Source organism: Podarcis melisellensis, assembly GCF_964234715.1.
Source record: "Podarcis melisellensis genome assembly, chromosome: 13".
In the NCBI taxonomy this organism is placed as follows: domain Eukaryota; kingdom Metazoa; phylum Chordata; class Lepidosauria; order Squamata; family Lacertidae; genus Podarcis; species Podarcis melisellensis.
Window position 1 is genome coordinate 29,222,553 of NC_138545.1, and position 17,803 is coordinate 29,240,355.

Consider the following 17,803-nt stretch of genomic DNA (forward strand, 5'->3'; position numbering starts at 1 on the left):
GGCTTCTCTGAGGCACGACACTGGGAGGTGCGGACAGGGAAGAAACCGCAAATAAATTACCAGCGGGTATTGGATGCCTTTCAAGACCAAGGTGGTGAAAGATTGGCTAAATGAGGCAAGCGAGGACTAAGAAGAACACCACAACTGAGAAAGCTGCCTTATGTTGAGTCAGGCCAAGGGTCTTTGAAATCTACTGAGGAGGCCTTTCTCTCAGTCCCCACCATCTTCACAGGCACATTTGGTGAGGACACGACAGAGGGCCTTCTTAGTGGTTGCTCCCAAATTGTGGAACTCCCTTCCATGGGAGGCTAGGCTGAACCCCTCTCTGCTCTCCCTTCCCTGGCAGGCAAATACTGTGGTATCTCGAGTTACAGACACTTCAGGTTACAGACGCTTCAGGTTACAGACTCCACTAACCCAGAAATAGTACCTCGGGTTAAGAACTTTGCTTCAGGATGAGAACAGAAATTGCATGGCAGCGGCGGGAGGCCCCATTAACTAAAGTGGTACCTCAGGTTAAGAACAGTTTCAGGTTAAGAACAGACCTCCAGAACGAATTAAGTTCTTAACCCGAGGTACCACTGTACTCTTTTTGTTCAAGCAGGCCTTTGGCCGCTAACTCAGCTGTTGTGGCAGGGTCTTCTAAGGGTGGGTATTGCTTTGAAATGGTTTCCAACGTTGCTTTGAACAGGGTTCTTTATTCAATTGCTTATTCAATCTACCTGGGGATGATGATGATATTTGTATCCCTCCCATCTGACTGGATTGCGCCAACCACTCTGGGATGATCAAGAGAAATCAACAGGTGCAGCTTTTCATCACACAGGCCAGAGGTTGCCAACACCAGAAGAGTCTTCCCTGGCACCCAAAGGATTCCCCATGCCCCACCGAACCAAGGCTTGAAAGATTCATTTAGCTGGGAGTCAAGAGAACAAGTTGGGTGGTGTGCTAGGTTAGGATGCATGGGCAGTGTCCACAAAACTTTGCAAGTGTGCCACAGGTTCAGAAAAGTTTGGCAACTCCCAGCAAGGGCAGAAATGGGCATGATTACCTCCTGACACCTGCAAGTTTAACAGCTGCTGAAATTTGTTGTTTAGTCGTTTAGTCATGTCCGACTCTTCGTGACCCCATGGACCAGAGCACGCCAGGCACTCCTGTCTTCCACTGCCTCCCACAGTTTCGTCAAACTCATGTTCATAGCTTCGAGAACACTGTCCAACCATCTCATCCTCTGTCGTCCCCTTCTCCTTGTGCCCTCAATCTTTCCCAACATCAGGGTCTTTTCCAGGGAGTCTTCTCTTCTCATGAGGTGGCCAAAGTATTGGAGTCTCAGCTTCACAATCTGTCCTTCCAGTGAGCACTCAGGGCTGATTCCCTTCAGAATGGAGAGGTTTGATCTTCTTGCAGTCCATGGGACTCTCAAGAGTCTCCTCCAGCACCAGAATTCAAAAGTATCAATTCTTCGGCGATCAGCCTTCTTTATGGTCCAGCTCTCACTTCCATACATCACTACTGGGAAAACCATGGCTTTAACTATACGGACCTTTGTTGGCAAGGTGATTTCTCTGCTTTTTAAGATGCTGTCTAGGTTTGTCACTGCTTTTCTCCCAAGAAGCTGCTGAAATAGGGCCAGGTTAAAAAAAAAAAAGGTTGGCAGTCCTGTTTGCTTGTTTGTTACTAGTATTTTCATGCTGCCTTTCCAGACCAAAGTCCTCCCAAGGCAGATTATGTACAAATTTAGAACATGAACTACAGATAAAGATCAATTAATTAAGATGAAAAAACTAAAGCAAAAGCTCTCTCTACAGTCCAGCACGTCAAGTCCAGTAAAACAATTCAAAACCGTTTAAAGCCGAGACTGCAACAATTTAAGCAACATAGCTTTTGGCACACCTCCTTTCACAGAAAGCAAGAGTGAAACTAAAGGGGTTACAAGGCCTGTTTGAAGGCTGATAAGGATGGGAGCCACACAAATGTCCCCTGGGAGGGAGTTTTGCGTGTATGGGGCCACTCCAAGAAGGCTCTGGGCCACTTCAGACTGGTGAGGGGTTTTTTTTGTTGGTTATATACTGAAACACGTCACTGATGCAACAACAGAGCATTCGTGGTGGATTTATAGTGGACTATCCACACGAATCATTCTGCTTTATTGGTTGGTTTGCAGTGGTTCCCCAATGGTACCACCTTATTGCCATCTAGAGGGTGACACCTGCACTAAAGCTGAAGGAAAAGCCCCACAGAAAATCTGTAAGTATAAAAAGTTACAGGATTTCAGCAGGAAGCTATGGGACATGTACCCATTGGAAACAAAGCACTATGTCTGTCTTGGAACTTTTGCAAGTGGAAATAGTATTGGGATTGTGTATGGCCACACATCACAAATGTCTATAACCTCACAGGCATAAATCATCAGAAATGTACAATAAAAAGGACGTCTGTGCTGGAAGTGTTGGGATGCAACTCAGCTGATGCCTCTGCACTGGGGAGAGAGCACAGCGGTGTATCCAAATTTCCTAGGCTGCAATCGTCTCTACTCAGAATTAAGTTCCACTAAATTAAATTGGAGTTTACTGTCAGGCAAGATCGCAGCTTTAGATACCTCCTCGGTGCCTATCCTGCCTCCCCTCGCCTTGCCACGGGGACTGGGAATCCCGCATTTTCCTCGTGGCATGTAGTTCCACTCAAACAGTGCATCTTACCTCTTTATAAAAACAATTTGAGCGGCTCGATTCCATCAGCCGGTGACGGCGAGGGGCCTGGTTCTCACTGAGATGTTAAACCTGCTGCACCTGCCCGCGTTGGGCTGTAACATTACAAAAAATAAATAAATATAATCGCTGTGCGTTAAAGAAAAACCAGCATGCCAGGGGCAAAGACTAAAATACAACCCTGTAATCGACTGGAGGTATCATCATCATCATTTTGTACAGGGGATCACAGACAGTGCAATCTAATAACTGCACCGCCTGCACAGAAGTAATCCCCAGAAGTTAGTTGAACGGGGAAAGGCGGCGCAGGTTTGCAGCCAGAAAACCCTGCAAGCCTCCGCCGTGCCCGTAGCTCACTGGAAGGAATTTGGGACTAGCGGCTCCCTGGAGAACTACATTTCCCAGCATGCTCCACCGTCCGCTGGTGATGATGTGTCCGGAGAGGCGGTGCTTGAGAGAGCTCCTTGCTGTGTTGTCAGCTCTTGGGAAGAGAAGTGTGAGCTGCGGGGAGCGGGGCTTTCGAGGGAGAGGAAGACCCCCCACTTCGTGAACCCATCCCCACCGCCGTTGCCTTTCCAGGCAGCCCAGATCTGGGGGCCACGAAGGAAGGAAGCCGTCCCTGCTGGTAAATGAAGTGCATGGGGGGTGGGGTGACGGTGGGGCAGAGAAAGGGGTCCGGCTGCTCCAGCCAAAATCACAGCTTGGGGGGCGGAGGGTGCTTGTAAACATGCCAAGGAAGGAGTGGGCGGCCAAGCGAAGGAAGTTTTTAAAAATCTGGGCCTGGAGGGGGGAAGCACCTTGGAGAGGAAGGGATGCAAATATATGGTAAATGGGAGGAGGTTCTGCACATTTGCCTCGGGGAAACGGTGTGTGGGTTAAGAACAGCTGCTGTGAGTGTTGATAAGGGAGACGGTGTACGTGTGAACGCTTTGGAGCGCTGCTCTCGTTCAGAGAAGCTGGTGGGTTGCTTTTAAAATACAGCCTGGGGAGGAGAACTACAGAGTCTCTGAAGTTGGGAGTGACGTGCTTGCTCCCCCTTTGGACAAGAGTGAGTAGAAAAGTCTAACCCAGCAGAAGCGGGTGCTGAATGTTGTGGGTTCGAGATACGCACACACCTTTCTGGGCATCTGAGCCCACGATTTAGTTCAGAGCCTGGGATCTGCTAGTGTCGGCCTTGTTTAAAACTCCTGCACCGAGGTTTGCTGCTGTGTTTTAGCGTGTGCACCTGTTTGACTTAAGCCAAGAAGAGTGAAGGTTGTCGGGAAAGCATGAGGGGTTAGGACACAAAGGGGAGAGGAGATGGAAATCTCCCCAAGTGTCTGCAAAAAACAAACAAGCAAGAGCAAGTGTCACTGAGGTCACATCCACACCAAACACTTAAAGCACTCTCAAACTGCTTTAACAGTTGCGCCTCCCCCACAAATAATCCTTGTAGTTTTTAAAGGGTGCTGAAAGTTGCTAGGAGACCCCCTTACAGAGCTACAGTTAACAAAGTACAGTCCCCAGGATTCTTCATGAGAAACTATGGCTGCTAATTTATGGCATGGATGTGACCTAGATGACTATGTTGTATTCTAGAGTTTTGGAAAGTTTGTTTGTACAGAAAATGTGTACAGCTCTCTGTAATGATGTTGGAGGTGGGGGAGCGTATGTGTGACTTCCTTGGAACAACCAAGTACTATATAGGACAGGAAGCAGGTTTGGGCACAACACCCCTGCCCTTTGACTCTTTTTCATCATCTCTAATATGTCTGCTGAAGCAGCCAGCTCCATCAGCTCAAGGCAGAACTCCTTTTCACTCCGAGATTCATATTCTGATGTGGTCAAAAACCCCTGTGGTGCTATGGATAAAATTGAATATTTCCCTTGCTCAATCTGCCTCCCTTTCCCATGATGCTTTTCTGCAGCAGAACACAGTGGAACATCTTTTGTGATTCTAACTGGGTTTGTGTCATCCAAGAGCAAGTGTAGACTGTATTGAGTTTGTGCCATGAAAGAGTGAGGTCACCTCCAAACCACACACTTTAAAAGCGCTCATATGTCACTTGAACAGTCATGGCTTCCCCTGAAGAATTCTGGGAAATATAGCTTATTCCCCTGAGGAATTCTGGGAACTATAGCTTATTGAGAGCGCAGAGATGGGAGACCCACCACAGAGCTACAATTCCCAGCACTACAGTTCCCCAGGATTCTTTAGGGAAAGCCATGGCTGTTGAAGTGGCATAGGAGCGCTTTTAAGTACACGGTGTGCAGGGCAGCTTCACTCTTGGATGGCACACCAATATATGTAGGGTTGTAGATGTGCCCAGCAATGTAGGGCAGTAGAAACTAATAGGCCAGCGTTGTGGCGCCTTAAGAGGATTTGCATTGCAAAGAAGCTAACCAAAGCAAATTGGAATCTATTTGCAACCCAGCAATGGGTTGGAGAATCTGGAGGCAAACATTGCAATTTACCGGTATATGCAATATCTTTAGCCGAAAGCCGTAGAGCAGGAAAGGATCGGGAAGGGGGAACCATTAGTGAAACCTCCCTACAAATCTGACCTCTTATCCATATTCTCAGTTCCAAGAGAAGCAGGACAACTGTTGACTATATATGGCAGAAATGTTATTTTTGGGAACTATTTGCAGGAGTTCCGCCAACAAGAGACCGGTCACAATCGCTTTCACCCAGCTCTCCTTGGATCTTCCCTCAGTTGGAACTTTGCACATTGTTTTCAAACCATTGTGATGGGGGGGGGGATTTGAACAAAAGACTGGATCCAAAAAAAGCAAAGGGGGGAAAGCAGATACGGTTATTTCAGCTGTCGCTTAGTTTGGATATAGTCTTGCAGTGAAGTGAGGTGGCAGAGGATATACTATAGCAGACTTCAGGAAAGCAGATCACTCCCCAGTGTAAAAAAAGCAAAAGGCCTATTGTCACTCTACGCATGCAAAGTGTCCCTGGGTTCAAGCCCTGGATATCTCCAGATGGTGCTGGGAATGTCCCCAGATCTAAAACCTTGGAGAGCTGCTGCCAGCCAGTCCGGACAGGTGGTCTGACTCGTATAAGGTTCTTAAAAATGAAAGGCTTCCATGCAAACAGCATATTAGCACATTGGAGACTGGGCTGGACTAGAAACTACTGTAGTTGTTTACTTGCAAGGAGGTACGGCTCTATGAAAAATGGCACCACCCGCCCACTTGCAGCTCCAAAAGGAAAAAAAGGCTGCTGTAATAACTGTGTAATGACAGACAAACTGCCCTGTGAGGAATATGTACTAGAAGGCAACTTTATATATCCGGTAAATAAATACTGACCTGGAATTCTACTCTGCCTCATTCTTTTGCTTGGGCAGGCCAGGTTATAGATTTGGGTCTAAGAAGTGGGAATTTACTAAGCTGGGAAAGATAGGTTTGGTTTATTTTTTGTGGGTTGGGGGTACCTTAATCCAACATGTGTTAGATGATGTGTCTATTGTTTGCTTTGGATCCTTTCAAACAACCTAATTCCTCTTGATTGACTGCAAAAGACAATGCCTATTGAGAATAAACCTGCTTGTCCGAAACCAGTCCCGCTTCATCCCCAGTGTTTGGCCATTCCTTTTACCCCCAATAAACCTTTGTAATGTTTTTTTTTTTTTAATAGCTGTTGAAATCCGTTTACAATCGCATACCGTTTGGGGGGGGGAAGGTTTGGAAATTGAGAATACGATGGGCTAAAAGGCGGCTGCTATTTCTGGAGTTTGAAACACGATCCTAACTTCCTTTATGGAGGAAATCCTATCTGTGAATGCACTGTGTGCTGCCTTCGCTTCCTCCATGCCCACAGTATAGCTTTAGTGGGTTGTGTATAGTCTTATTCCTACGCAAGAGTAGACCTACTGGAACGAATGGGCATGGCCAACGCTGGTCCATTATTTTCAACAAGTCTTGAGCAGAACGCTGTTGGGTGTGACCCAACATGATTCTGTTTATCCAGACGTTTTGGGTTCTCTCCAGTCAAGTGGGATGGCTAGAGTCATGCTGCAAAAAGGTCACTTAGAAAGAGCCAAGTCAATAGTCAAAAGAGCACCAGCCTGAGGCACAAGTGATGCTGCAATTAAAGAATCACCAGCCACCAGAATAGGAAGAGCCCTTAATTATCCTGTCCTATGGGTCACTTTGCAAGGATGAGACGAGCAAATAAGTGTGACTACTGCACCGTGCATGGGCAGAGGCAGTGGCAGGACAAAAGGTTGGAGGAGACCTAGGGACACGTGACACAGCCGCAAATTGACTCAGACCATTGGTCCACCCAGCATTGCGGTGTGACACTGCAGGATCTCACCCTGCTCTGCCACCAGAAGGGTTTAAAATTGATGGTTGAGCATGGCACTCTCTGCATGAAAAGCCTGTGTTCTGCCATCGAGCTAAGTTAAAGAATCCTCAGTCCAGGCTCCTCCAGCTCAGCCAAACTCTGGTTCAAGAGAGCTTTAAACTGCATTCAACTCTGGAGGGGGGTTTACCCAGTTCTTTGAACGGTTGGGTTGCCTTTTTCAGCACTTTTTTTCCAGCGCTACAGTATCCTTTTTGAGGCGACACCAGAACTGTGCAAGGTAAGGCATTATTGACATTGGAAGATTCGTTTTTGATCCCTTAGAATGAAACTGGCCTGGTTCCTCGCAAGGATCGGCCATAGTTTATTAAACTGAGGTTTATTAACTCGTAGCTTGTTTGACCCTGCTCAGCAGCTTAACAGTGGTTTGTTTGGCGCCAACAAACTATAATCCAAGTGCATAGTTTGTTGTTTCGATTACAAGCGTTTTATTTGTTTTAACTAGGGTTTGGTGTTACGTGCAAACCTGACACCCTTCCTTAACCCATGGTTTGTTTAGCCAGGCCACCCCAATCCACCCTGGATGCTCGCAAAGCTGCAAAGACATGAAAACAAAGTAAAGTTTGGAGGAACAAGCTGTGGTTAATAATTGTCTGTGGGACAACGTGCAGTTAATCATGGTTTACTCTCGTCATATTGTTGCAATAATATGGTCAGATGTTTATTTCCTTAAAAAATAAACCACCTTTAAAAAGTTACACAACCCATGTTGTTTGATTAAATTGGTATCCTTGCTCAGATTAGCTTGCTCAAGCCTAGTTAAATTTGCATAGAACAGTTACATTGTGTCAATAAAAAATGATCCTCAACTGAGACTGTTGAATTAAACTCCCTCAAATAAAAACCAGGATTTAAGAAATCAAAGGCAGTTGCTTAAACAAACAGCTTAGCAAATAAAGAAATCGAAATGTTAGATCTGGAGGTTTCAGTTTCTAGCTGAAATAAGCTGCCCAATATAGTCTAGTCTCGATACTCTTGTATTTTGTTCTGGTTGACTGAAACACAAGTTGCACAAGTTTAGCTCAGTGAGCGCAGAGGCTGAGCAAAACCAAAATACCTTCAATAGGAGTATATACAAAGACCACTTAAAACAGATTTGTGATCCATGGTGCTGTTTAGGGAGCCTGGGGCATACATGTCTCTTTCCAACGCCCCTCTGGAAACTACAACAAAATGTTGCAGTGTGGAGTGTTCCCTGTTGAGAATTCCAGCCATTCTATTCCCCCTCATTCCCCAAATCGTTGGTATTCCACGCTCACTAGGCATGCCAAGTTCTTATTGGAGCTGTTTCTGGGGTTCCCACCACCCCAGGCTTTCCTTTCCTGGAGTTTGTATCGTAAAAGGTTTTGGGGTTTTTTAAGTTCTGCAAACTTTGGAGTTCTCCCAAGCCTGCTAATACTTTCTTCCTGTTAGCTTCAGAGCAACAACACTCATGTCTGGAATGTTGGAAATACAGCGGTACCTCGGGTTAATAACTTAATTCGTTCTGGAGGTCCCTTCTTAACCTGAAACCGTTCTTAACCTGAGGTACCACTTTAGCTAATGGGGCCTGCTGTGCAGCCGCCGTGTGATATCTGTTCTCATCCTGAGGTAAAGTTCTGAACCCGAGGTACTATTTCTGGGTTAGTGGAGTCTGTAACCTGAAGTGTCTGTAACCTGAAGTGTCTGTAACCTGAGGTACCACTGTAGAGGGAAACAATCAAAGCCCTGCAACAAAATGTTGCAGGTTATCCCTGGTAACCTGAACCTGCAGCTGAGGGGGTTGAAAAATAAAAGTTACCATTAAATACATATGCGAGTTTCTGTTCTAATTTGGTCTTTTTCTTCACATACTATGGAGAAAAATGTGGGTGTTTTTACATTTAAAAATGGAACCAGTCTGCTTGCAAGTTAATAGAGCATGAGGTTTCTGCAGGCAGCTGGGTGCTGGGCTTGCTGTTGGAGGCCAAATAGTCCCATCTGTGGCCTGAAATACAGCAATGGGTCTACTTTACAGGGCTGCCGAAAGCTGTTTTTCTCCAGCACCGCCCTCCAAGCTGCAATAGGAATGTAGCAGTGAACTACACCTCAGGGTTGTTGTTGCCCAACTTGCAATGTGGGGATTAAAGTAGCAGACAGAAATGCAGATTTGTTGGAAAACAATCAAGCATCTGGCCTGCAGTATTTGATGTGACTGTCTATAGTCACTCTCTCTCAGATGCAGCCAATTTCAGCCTGGAAGTATAAGGACAGTAGTCTTGCATTTGCTCTGAAATTTGCATTAGCGGTGTAGGAAACTATTCCATTCGTTGCTGCCTTTTTCTTTGGTGTGTGTGTGAGAGAGAGACAGTAAGGAAAGTGGACAGACACACTGATGCCTAGCCCTGGCTGAGTTACAACCTTGGATTTCTCTACTATGGGCAGTTCTCAGTTCTGTCTCTGGGGACATTCGAAAATAGCTGCTCAGCGTAAACCAGGAAGTGACCTAGCTAGACTTGTTTCTTCTGCCCTTTATATCAGGGGTGTAGAACGTTTTTGGATCCACAGACCATAGAGCGTCCTCGCAGGCCAAATTTGACAGGTGGGGAAACTATATGAGTGAGAATTTTGAGAATATGCCCTGCGAGTTTTGAGATTGCTCTTTGGGCCTGAAGTTCCCCATCTTTCCTTTATCTGTCCCTGCAGTCATCTTCCAGCCAGTTCATTCCATCTCCCCACCACTGACTGCCACACCCCTGACCTCTCAATATTCCATGGCATTTGGTTATTATGGGCCTTTCTAACTTTTGTGTACGCATGCCTAGGATGGCACTGTAAACAACCATCTGTGCTAGTTTTGCATGCCAAAGGAACAAGTCCTGTTGGTGTTCCTTTAAAAGAAGGGACTCATTGCGAACATTGTTATTACGAGGCATTAAAAAATAGCCACTTAAAAAAAACCACACCTTTGCTATTTTAGAGTTTCACGCAAAACGATCTCTCTGTCTCTCACTCACTTCTCCCCCCTCTCCCCAAATACACAACACATGATGAATACAGTAAGTATAAATGTGTGTCTGTTGAGAAATTGCTTGGATCCAGGGTCTCCTGTCCTCATTTCATGCTTCAACGCAAAGTTAATAAATTCAGTGTCTCATCTGTCCTTGTAGTTCTCTGGTTAATGTAACTTAAGACAGGAGCGCATTCATCAGGCATGCTTGCTCTGGTGCCAGCTGTTTCCAGCTGTTTATTTGCTACCCACCAGCACCACTTGTGCTCTCGCTATCTGCAGCCAGATTTACCATTCTGATGGTTCCTAAGACTTTTAATGCGGTGTTTTTCAACCTTTTTTGGGCAAAGGCACACTTGTTTCATGAAAAAAATCATGAGGCACACCACCATTAGAAAATGTTTAATATTTTTTTCTTTAATGGCAAACAAAAACGTTGCGGACCGTTCTCTGCTCAGCGGGGATCGATCCGCTGATCCCTGCTGAGCAGAGAACGGTCCGCAACGTTTTTTGTTTGAACAGTGGTTGAAAAACACTGTTTTAATGAACACTCATCCTTAAACAGAGTTCACTTCATATGTAGCCTTGTCGCCGTTGAAAGCTTTTAACACGATCACTTATTTATCCTTTGCAATCAGAGGCTTTAAAAATTAACCGCAACAAACGCTGTCAAAATAGGCCGGGGATTTGTTTGGTTTTTGTTTGCAGTCTGAATCTGAACATGAACAAAAGTGGGCTGTTAAAATCTTATCAAAGAACCTGCTTCTCCCAACCCCTCTCCAAAAACATATTCTGAAATGGATCTGGTTTAGAATGGTGAGAGGGGCATTCTAAAAGCGAAGAGCAGGTCTTTTGGAGAAAAAAGGTGAAATTGGTGTGATATAGAGACATTGCTTTCCCATGCTGTCATCTCTGGTTGGATCAAGTTTTGAAGCTTTCTTTCTCCCCACCCTGCCCCAAAACACAATGACAGCAGGATGAGTACCCCACTGTCAACAAAACCTCCATCACACCACATTTTAGCTTGCTTTCAAAATGCACACTGTGAATGCTTGCGAGCTGAGCTACCAGAAAAGACCCCACTAGACCATAGCTGTCAACTTTTCCCTTTTCTTGCGAGGAATCCTATTCGGAATAAGGGAATTTCCCTTAAAAAGGGGGGGGGGAATTGACAGCTATGCACTAGTCCCCGTGAAAACAAACAAAACTATAAGTTCCAGTGTTTTCAGCCGATATGGGAGAGTTCCCTTTTGGATCCCAAATATGGTTCCACATTAGTGGAATGAACCACTGTGTGCCTCCATAAAAATAAAGGGCCCTTAGAGCCATCCACTACTTGCCATCTCTGAATGTCTCCTTGATGGCTGTGGCAGTCCTAGAAGAGGGATGGAGGACTACCTATGGTTTTTCAGATGTTCCTGGATTCCATCTTCCATGTTTCTGTTAACTAGAACAACATCCTTAATGACCATTTGTACCACTTTCAGGCTTCGGGTTAGCCGCAGCCATTTATTTCCATCTTGGCCTTGTGGTTGCGGGTGGGGTGGGGAGTGGGTTTCGGGAGTCGCAACAGCGTCTGAAAGGCCTAAGGGGTCCCTATCCTTCAGGAAAACAAGAAAGCCAATATAGCTTCCCAGAATAGGTGCTCTGTCTGGCTCTCCAGGTACAGATCGAGCTTTTCCCTGTGGCTCATTTCATTTGCTAAACAGGCAGCATCAGTTGGAATACTGGGCATTAAGAATGCAATTTTAGTGCCCTAAAATTCAGTTCAGCCCAGAGGATCTAGCTGTTGCGTTTACTTAAACTGCACTGACATGAGCAGATCCATGAATGACTTTGCACAACCAACTAATCCTGATTTGTAATGGGCTTGCTCCAGATGCAAAGAGGCCTGTGATAAATCAACTTGTTTCAACCTGAAAAGGTACTATTTAGGTTTTTTTTTTATGTGATGGACCAGCACAACAACCCTGCCAAAATGTTAATGGAGTTATAGCTCTCTATAGCCCTCCCATCAGATGTCAATGAAATAAACATCTATCTAACTTTTAGAAGACATCTGAAGGCAGCCCTGATTAGGGAGGTTTTTAATGTTTGATGTTTTATTGTGTTTTTAATATTCTCTTGGGAGCCCCCAGAGTGGCTGGGGAAACCCAGCCAGGTGGGTGGGGTATAAATAATAAATTGTGATTGTGATTGTTATCTATCTATTGCCAGCTTTTATGGTCTGCCCATCACCCGTTGGTCTGCAGGCAGGTTATGCAGGTGGTGCTGTGGTCTAAACCACTGAGCCTCTTGGGCTTGCTGATCAGAAGGTCGGTGGTTTGAATCCGCACTACGGGGTGCGCTCCCATTGCTCTTTCCCAGCTCCTGCCAACTTAGCAGTTCGAACGCACGCCAGTTCAAGTAGATAAATAGGTACCACTGCGGCGGGAAGGTAAACGGCATTTCCGTGCGCTCTGGCTTCCGTCACAGTGTTCCATTGCTTCAGAAGTGGTTTAGTCATGCTGGCCGCATGACCCGGAAAGCTGTCTGTGTACAAACGCCAGCTCCCTTGACCTGAAAGCGCAATGAGCGCTGCAACCCCATAGTCACCTTTGACTGGACTTAACCGTCCAGGGGTCCTTTACCTTTTACCTTTACCTTACATACATTTTTTAAAAATACAACCCAATCAGTCTTCAAGGGCAGCCCCAAGTACAGTGGTCCAGTTAGACCCTTCTCTGCAGAGCAAGGACCATAGCTGCTAAACCAGCTGTCGCTGGCAGTAAGCGCTTCTTGTCACCAAAGCTACTTGATGGTTCACAAGAGTTTTCAAGGATCTCTGGTATCAGTGCTTGTTTAAGCAGCATATTTTGGGGTGGGTGGGAATGTAACTCTTTACATTTATTTATTTTATGCTTATTTATCGCTGCGTTCACTTCATAGGAATTTGCAATGGTCAATGTTTGCGGCGTCAACTCGCACATTTGAAGAACTCGCGACCCTGACAAGCTAAACGTTGCCTGGCAACTTTGGCAAGAGTATTTCCCACCCTGGCAAGGCCACAGGTTCTTGGCTTGCCTGTCTTTCATCCCAGGATAAGCAGCGGCATAAATAAAAGCAGCATTGCTTTTCCTGGTGGGCAGATCAGAGAGTCTATTTTATCTCAAGTGATCACCTTGAGGGTTTTCTTGCATTGTTTGCAAGGGGCAGGTACATACGGTGTGGCTGGTCCCCACTGGAAGTTCATGCACGTTTGGGTTTGAGGTGTGGCTTTGCTGGCAGAAGAAGCCAGACTGCCATGTTTTGAATGATGGGAAGAAACAGCAGGCTTCAAGCCCAAACTTGAGAAAGTCCCACTCAAAGCAGATCCATTGAAATTAATGGACCTAGGTTAGTTGTGGCCATTAACTTCAATGGGCCTGTTTTGAGCGGAAAACTAGCACTGGATGCAACCCAGTGGGGTTAAATACCAAAGCAGATGCAGTACAGGCGGTTTAAGGGAATGGCTGTGGCTCAACCAGAACGACTGTCGCTCATTGGTAGAACATCTGCTTTGCATTCAGAAGGTGCCTGTTTCGACTTGTGGCTTTTCCAGGTAGGGGTGTGAGAGATCCATGTTTGAAACCCTGGAGATCTGTATACACCATACCGTTTCCTGCATTGCAGGGGGCTGGACTAGATGACACTCGGGATCCCTTCCAACTCGACAATTCTGTGATTCTATGACCTTGGCTGGACCAGAGGTCTAACTCTGTATAAGGCAGCTTCCTTTGTGTTTCAAATATAGAGAGAGAATTCAACAGTCCTTAGTTTCCGTTTTGGTTGTTCATTAGTATTGTTAATATTGTTTTGTGGATTAGGAGTGCTGTACTTTGGTAGTCGAATGGCTTAGTTGTCGAACAAATCGGCTCCTGAACGTCGCAAACTCGGAAGCGAGTGTTCTGGTTTGTGAACATTCTTTGAAAACCAAACATCTGACATCGCTTCCAACAGGCTGCAAGAAGCTCCTGCAGCCAATCAGAAGCCACGCCTTGGTTTTCGAACCGTTCTGGGAGTCGAAGGACTCCCAAAACGGATTGAATTCGAGAACCAAGGTACCACTGTAATGCTTTGTGAATTTTATCATACGACTTTTCTTGCGTTTGTGCTGTTTCGCCTTTTTGTTGTTATTGCTTTGTTAATAGTGTTTCATAGAAGGCAGTTGTGTTTTACTGATGGTTTGCAATCGTTTTGCTGATGATTTCAATAATTATTTTATACCATTACACTGTGGTTGTGATGTTCTGCTATGTTATCACTTATCGTATATAAGACGTTTGGGACTCACGTGAGTGAAAGGCGGAATAGAAATGTAAGAAATGAAACGAGTTGTTCAATAAACGCAGCAAAAGGGGAGGACCTTCTCATTTTAACAGCAATACGGGTGCGTGGGTAAGGGGTGCTAAATCCCACCCACCTACAATTTACCACCCTGCAGACCTCTTCCCAAACACCATTTGTCAGTCAGTCCATCGCTAATAGCTGAGCCCAGACAGAGATTTGGGAGTGGGGAGTGGGGTTCTGCGTGCTGCACACCATTTTTCCTTTTTTTTGTTTTGTTTTGCTTCTAACAATGTATTTTCCTTTCTCTCTCCTCCCCCCCCCACCCCCTTTCTATTTAAGCAGAACGGGAGCTGTCTCTAGTTCCACTCTGATACGTCAATTCTGCCCTGCTGGAGAGGTAAGCAAGGATTAAAGTTTGACAGCTTATCAAACGCTCTCCCATATTTGCGCAAGTCCTTGGTTGGCTGCGGTGGTATGAAACCTCGGTCATGAAACCGCTCAGTTGTGTCTGTCTTTTATGAGCAGAAAAAAGAAAAAAGAAAATGTGCTTCAGCAATCTGAACTTTGCTCCCCAATGCAAGGAGATGTTTTCCTGTGCAATCCCAGTTTTGAAGCCTCGGGGGACGATTGAAGTCCCCTCCCCACCTAATCATAACCACAGAGCTAATAAAGGCTAGGATTCAGGGCTGTCAGGCCCTTACCTCTTCTAACACACATTTGCCTGCTCGGGGACACGACTTTGCGCCGCGCTGTAGTCATCAGTAAAACAAAACTCCACTTGCAAATTTTTAAAAAGCCTCATAAAATGCTTTGCCGAAACAGGTTGTTAATTTTTATAGCTCGGTATTTTCTCTCTCTTTTTTAATTGGTCTTTTAAACTAACGCCCAATTGCTGCCAGAGTTCCGGGATAATAGCTGGAGCCTCTGCAAGCAAATGTTCATGAATAGAAAGGGGCGATGGTTGTGTGTGTGTAGAGAGAGAGAGAGAAGCTCTTGGACAGAAGTAGTGTCTGATAATGCCTTTTATTAGCCTGCTTCATGTGCCGAGCTCGGATCAGAAGGGTGCATAAAGAAATGTTTCTGGTCACATACCTGTAGAACTCCCTTTGGGAAGGAAAACTTATTCACCAGGTTGCACAAGAATGTGAACAGCAAGTAATATAGGAAGCAGACCGAGTCAGGCAATTGGTCCATCTAGCGCAGTATTGTCTGCACTGACCGGTAGCCACTCTCCCAAGGTTTCAGACAGGGACATTCCCAGTCCTACCTGGAAATGCCAGGAATTGAAGCCACGACATTTCATACACAAAGCAGACGCTCTTCCACTGAGCTGTGGTCCTCCCTCCGTGTACAAATTACTAGATCAATGGGGAAACCACACTGCAGTGAACAAAATCCATGGAAATGCTGTCCAGCTATTGATTTTTCAGGTGTACAGTGGTACCTCGGGTTACATACGCTTCAGGTGACAGACTCCGCTAACCCAGAAATATTACCTGGGGTTCAGAACTTTGCTTCAGGATGAGAACAGAAATGGTGCTGCAGCGGCGCGGCGGCAGCAGGAGGCCCCATTAGCTAAAGTGGTGCTTCAGGTTAAGGACAGTTTCAGGTTAAGAACGGACCTCCAGAACAAATTAAGTACTTAACCCGAGGTACCACTGTATAAGAATAGGGGGAAACCCAAGAAGCCAGCCAGAAAAGTGGAACGTATGTTAGAAGCAGAGAACCGTGTCAGTCCAAGATTATTCTTTTTTAAAAACAATACATAATTGGTAACACCACTAGAAAAAATGCTCTGTGCTTAAAAATGGGTGAGTGGGTTGTGTCCTACTGTTAAGCAGGCTGATGTGCAGGTAAAGGTCCTTGTTGGGTAAATTCAGCCCAGAATAGGAGGTTCTATAAATAGCTACAGAAAATGTGTCTGACTTGCATCCCAGCTGCGTAGATAGCAGCCCACAGACAGGCCAGATGTTTGGGATCTGACTGAGATTACATGAAGCTTGAAGGACAGAAGAGCCACAGAAGCAAGTGCTCTCGCTCTCTTCCTCTCCCTCTCCCTCTCCCTCCCCAAATTAAAGTGGCCAGGACAATGCAGAAGGCAGAACTACAGACTCTGAAACAGCTCAGGCCCAAGTCTAGATGCATTTGTGAACATCTGGTGTCCGCGCTGCCTAATGATGCAAGAGGCCGGACTGCAGCTGCCTTGATAATTAGGGCACATTCGCTGTAGAGAACAGATAATTAAGACATTTTGGAAATGGGTGCCATGGGAAACTCCTAGGATAGAGTAGGAGGAAGTTAAGTGCAATGTGCATATTTTGACAGCTGCGATTGCATTGCATGCAAATTGGATGGTTGCACGGCGCTCTTTTATGGGACTGCTTTGTAAGGATTGCTGAGAAGAATTTAAGCAAAGCAGAGAGTGGCTGTATGTAGCTCACTGTAGGAACACCTGCTTTGCAAACAGGGGGTCCCAGATTTAAACCTCAGCATTTCCAGGTAGGGATGGGGAAGACCCCTTCATGAAATCCAGGTGAGCCATTGCTAGCCTTTGCTAACCTGGTGTCTCCCGGATGTTTGAGACTATAACTCTTTGGCCCCAGGCAGCACATTTGGAGGGTGCCAGGTTTGTGAAGGCTAATGTAGACTCTACTGAGCTAGGTGGGGCAGTGGTGTGACTCTGGAGTAAGCCAGCATCCCATGCCCATTCAAAAGTGTTGCATGGATGCTGAATGGCATTACTAAAGAAGAGGCAGGAACCACGGCAGCTTTCAAACTTCTTACACCTTCTGAAACCTGTGGCTGGTCCCTATTTCCTGTATGACTGTGCCCCTAGTCATGCTCATTGGAGAGGCGGTGGAGATGTCTTTTTAAAAATATTATGATGCTCTGTGTGTGTGCGCGTGTGTGTGGCAGCGGAGTCTGTGCGCTGGTCCTCACCCACCCACCCCCCAAAGTTAAATATTGAGCGGGAGATGGGTGTGCCTTGACGCTAGCGCATAGAACATGTAAGTGCCGGTTTCCAGAGTGCCATCCCTTCCTTGCCATCCCTTTCGCCAGCCCTCTTATCTAAATAGGAAACGTTGCCTAATGTGTGTGTTGTTCTGCCTTTGAGTTGCAGCTGTTTTGTCGTCAGGACAAGTGGATTCACTGTGAGAGCAAACATTGCTCCATCTGCTATATGCATGTATTCATTTACTCTGCAATCGGAGGCTCTGCCTTGCGCTGGCAAGTTGTGGCTTGGGCCCAAACTAGATGGGGCTATCCAGCCCTCGTGCGGCTGATTCTTCACCCCACCCCACCTAAAAATAAACAGCTCCTGGAGGGGTTGAACCAGATTGCAGCTGTGGTGCTTTAAACCCTTTGCACTTTGCTACAGTCAAAATTCGAATTGGGCTGGGTGCGCGCATGCACTCGTTCCTTCTCTTTGCCGCAGGAGGGAGGTTTCACGTGGTGCAAGCA

General features: G+C 46.0%; 1 protein-coding gene across 4 annotated transcripts in view; it reads left to right on the forward strand.

The window, feature by feature from the left end:
• The first annotated feature begins 3,165 nt into the window (after positions 1 to 3,165).
• Positions 3,166 to 17,803, forward strand: part of ORMDL3 (ORMDL sphingolipid biosynthesis regulator 3) — a 32,255-nt gene continuing 17,617 nt past the window's right edge. Inside the window, exons 1-2 of one of the 4 annotated variants that reach the window (XM_081886555.1) lie at positions 3,166 to 3,333; positions 14,681 to 14,738. The gene's annotated coding sequence lies outside the window, so the exon portion shown is untranslated. Of the gene's footprint in view, positions 3,334 to 7,098; positions 7,286 to 11,869; positions 11,958 to 14,680; positions 14,739 to 17,803 lie in introns of those variants that run through there. The other 3 variants (XM_081886554.1, XM_081886556.1, XM_081886557.1) reach the window with 3 other exon arrangements.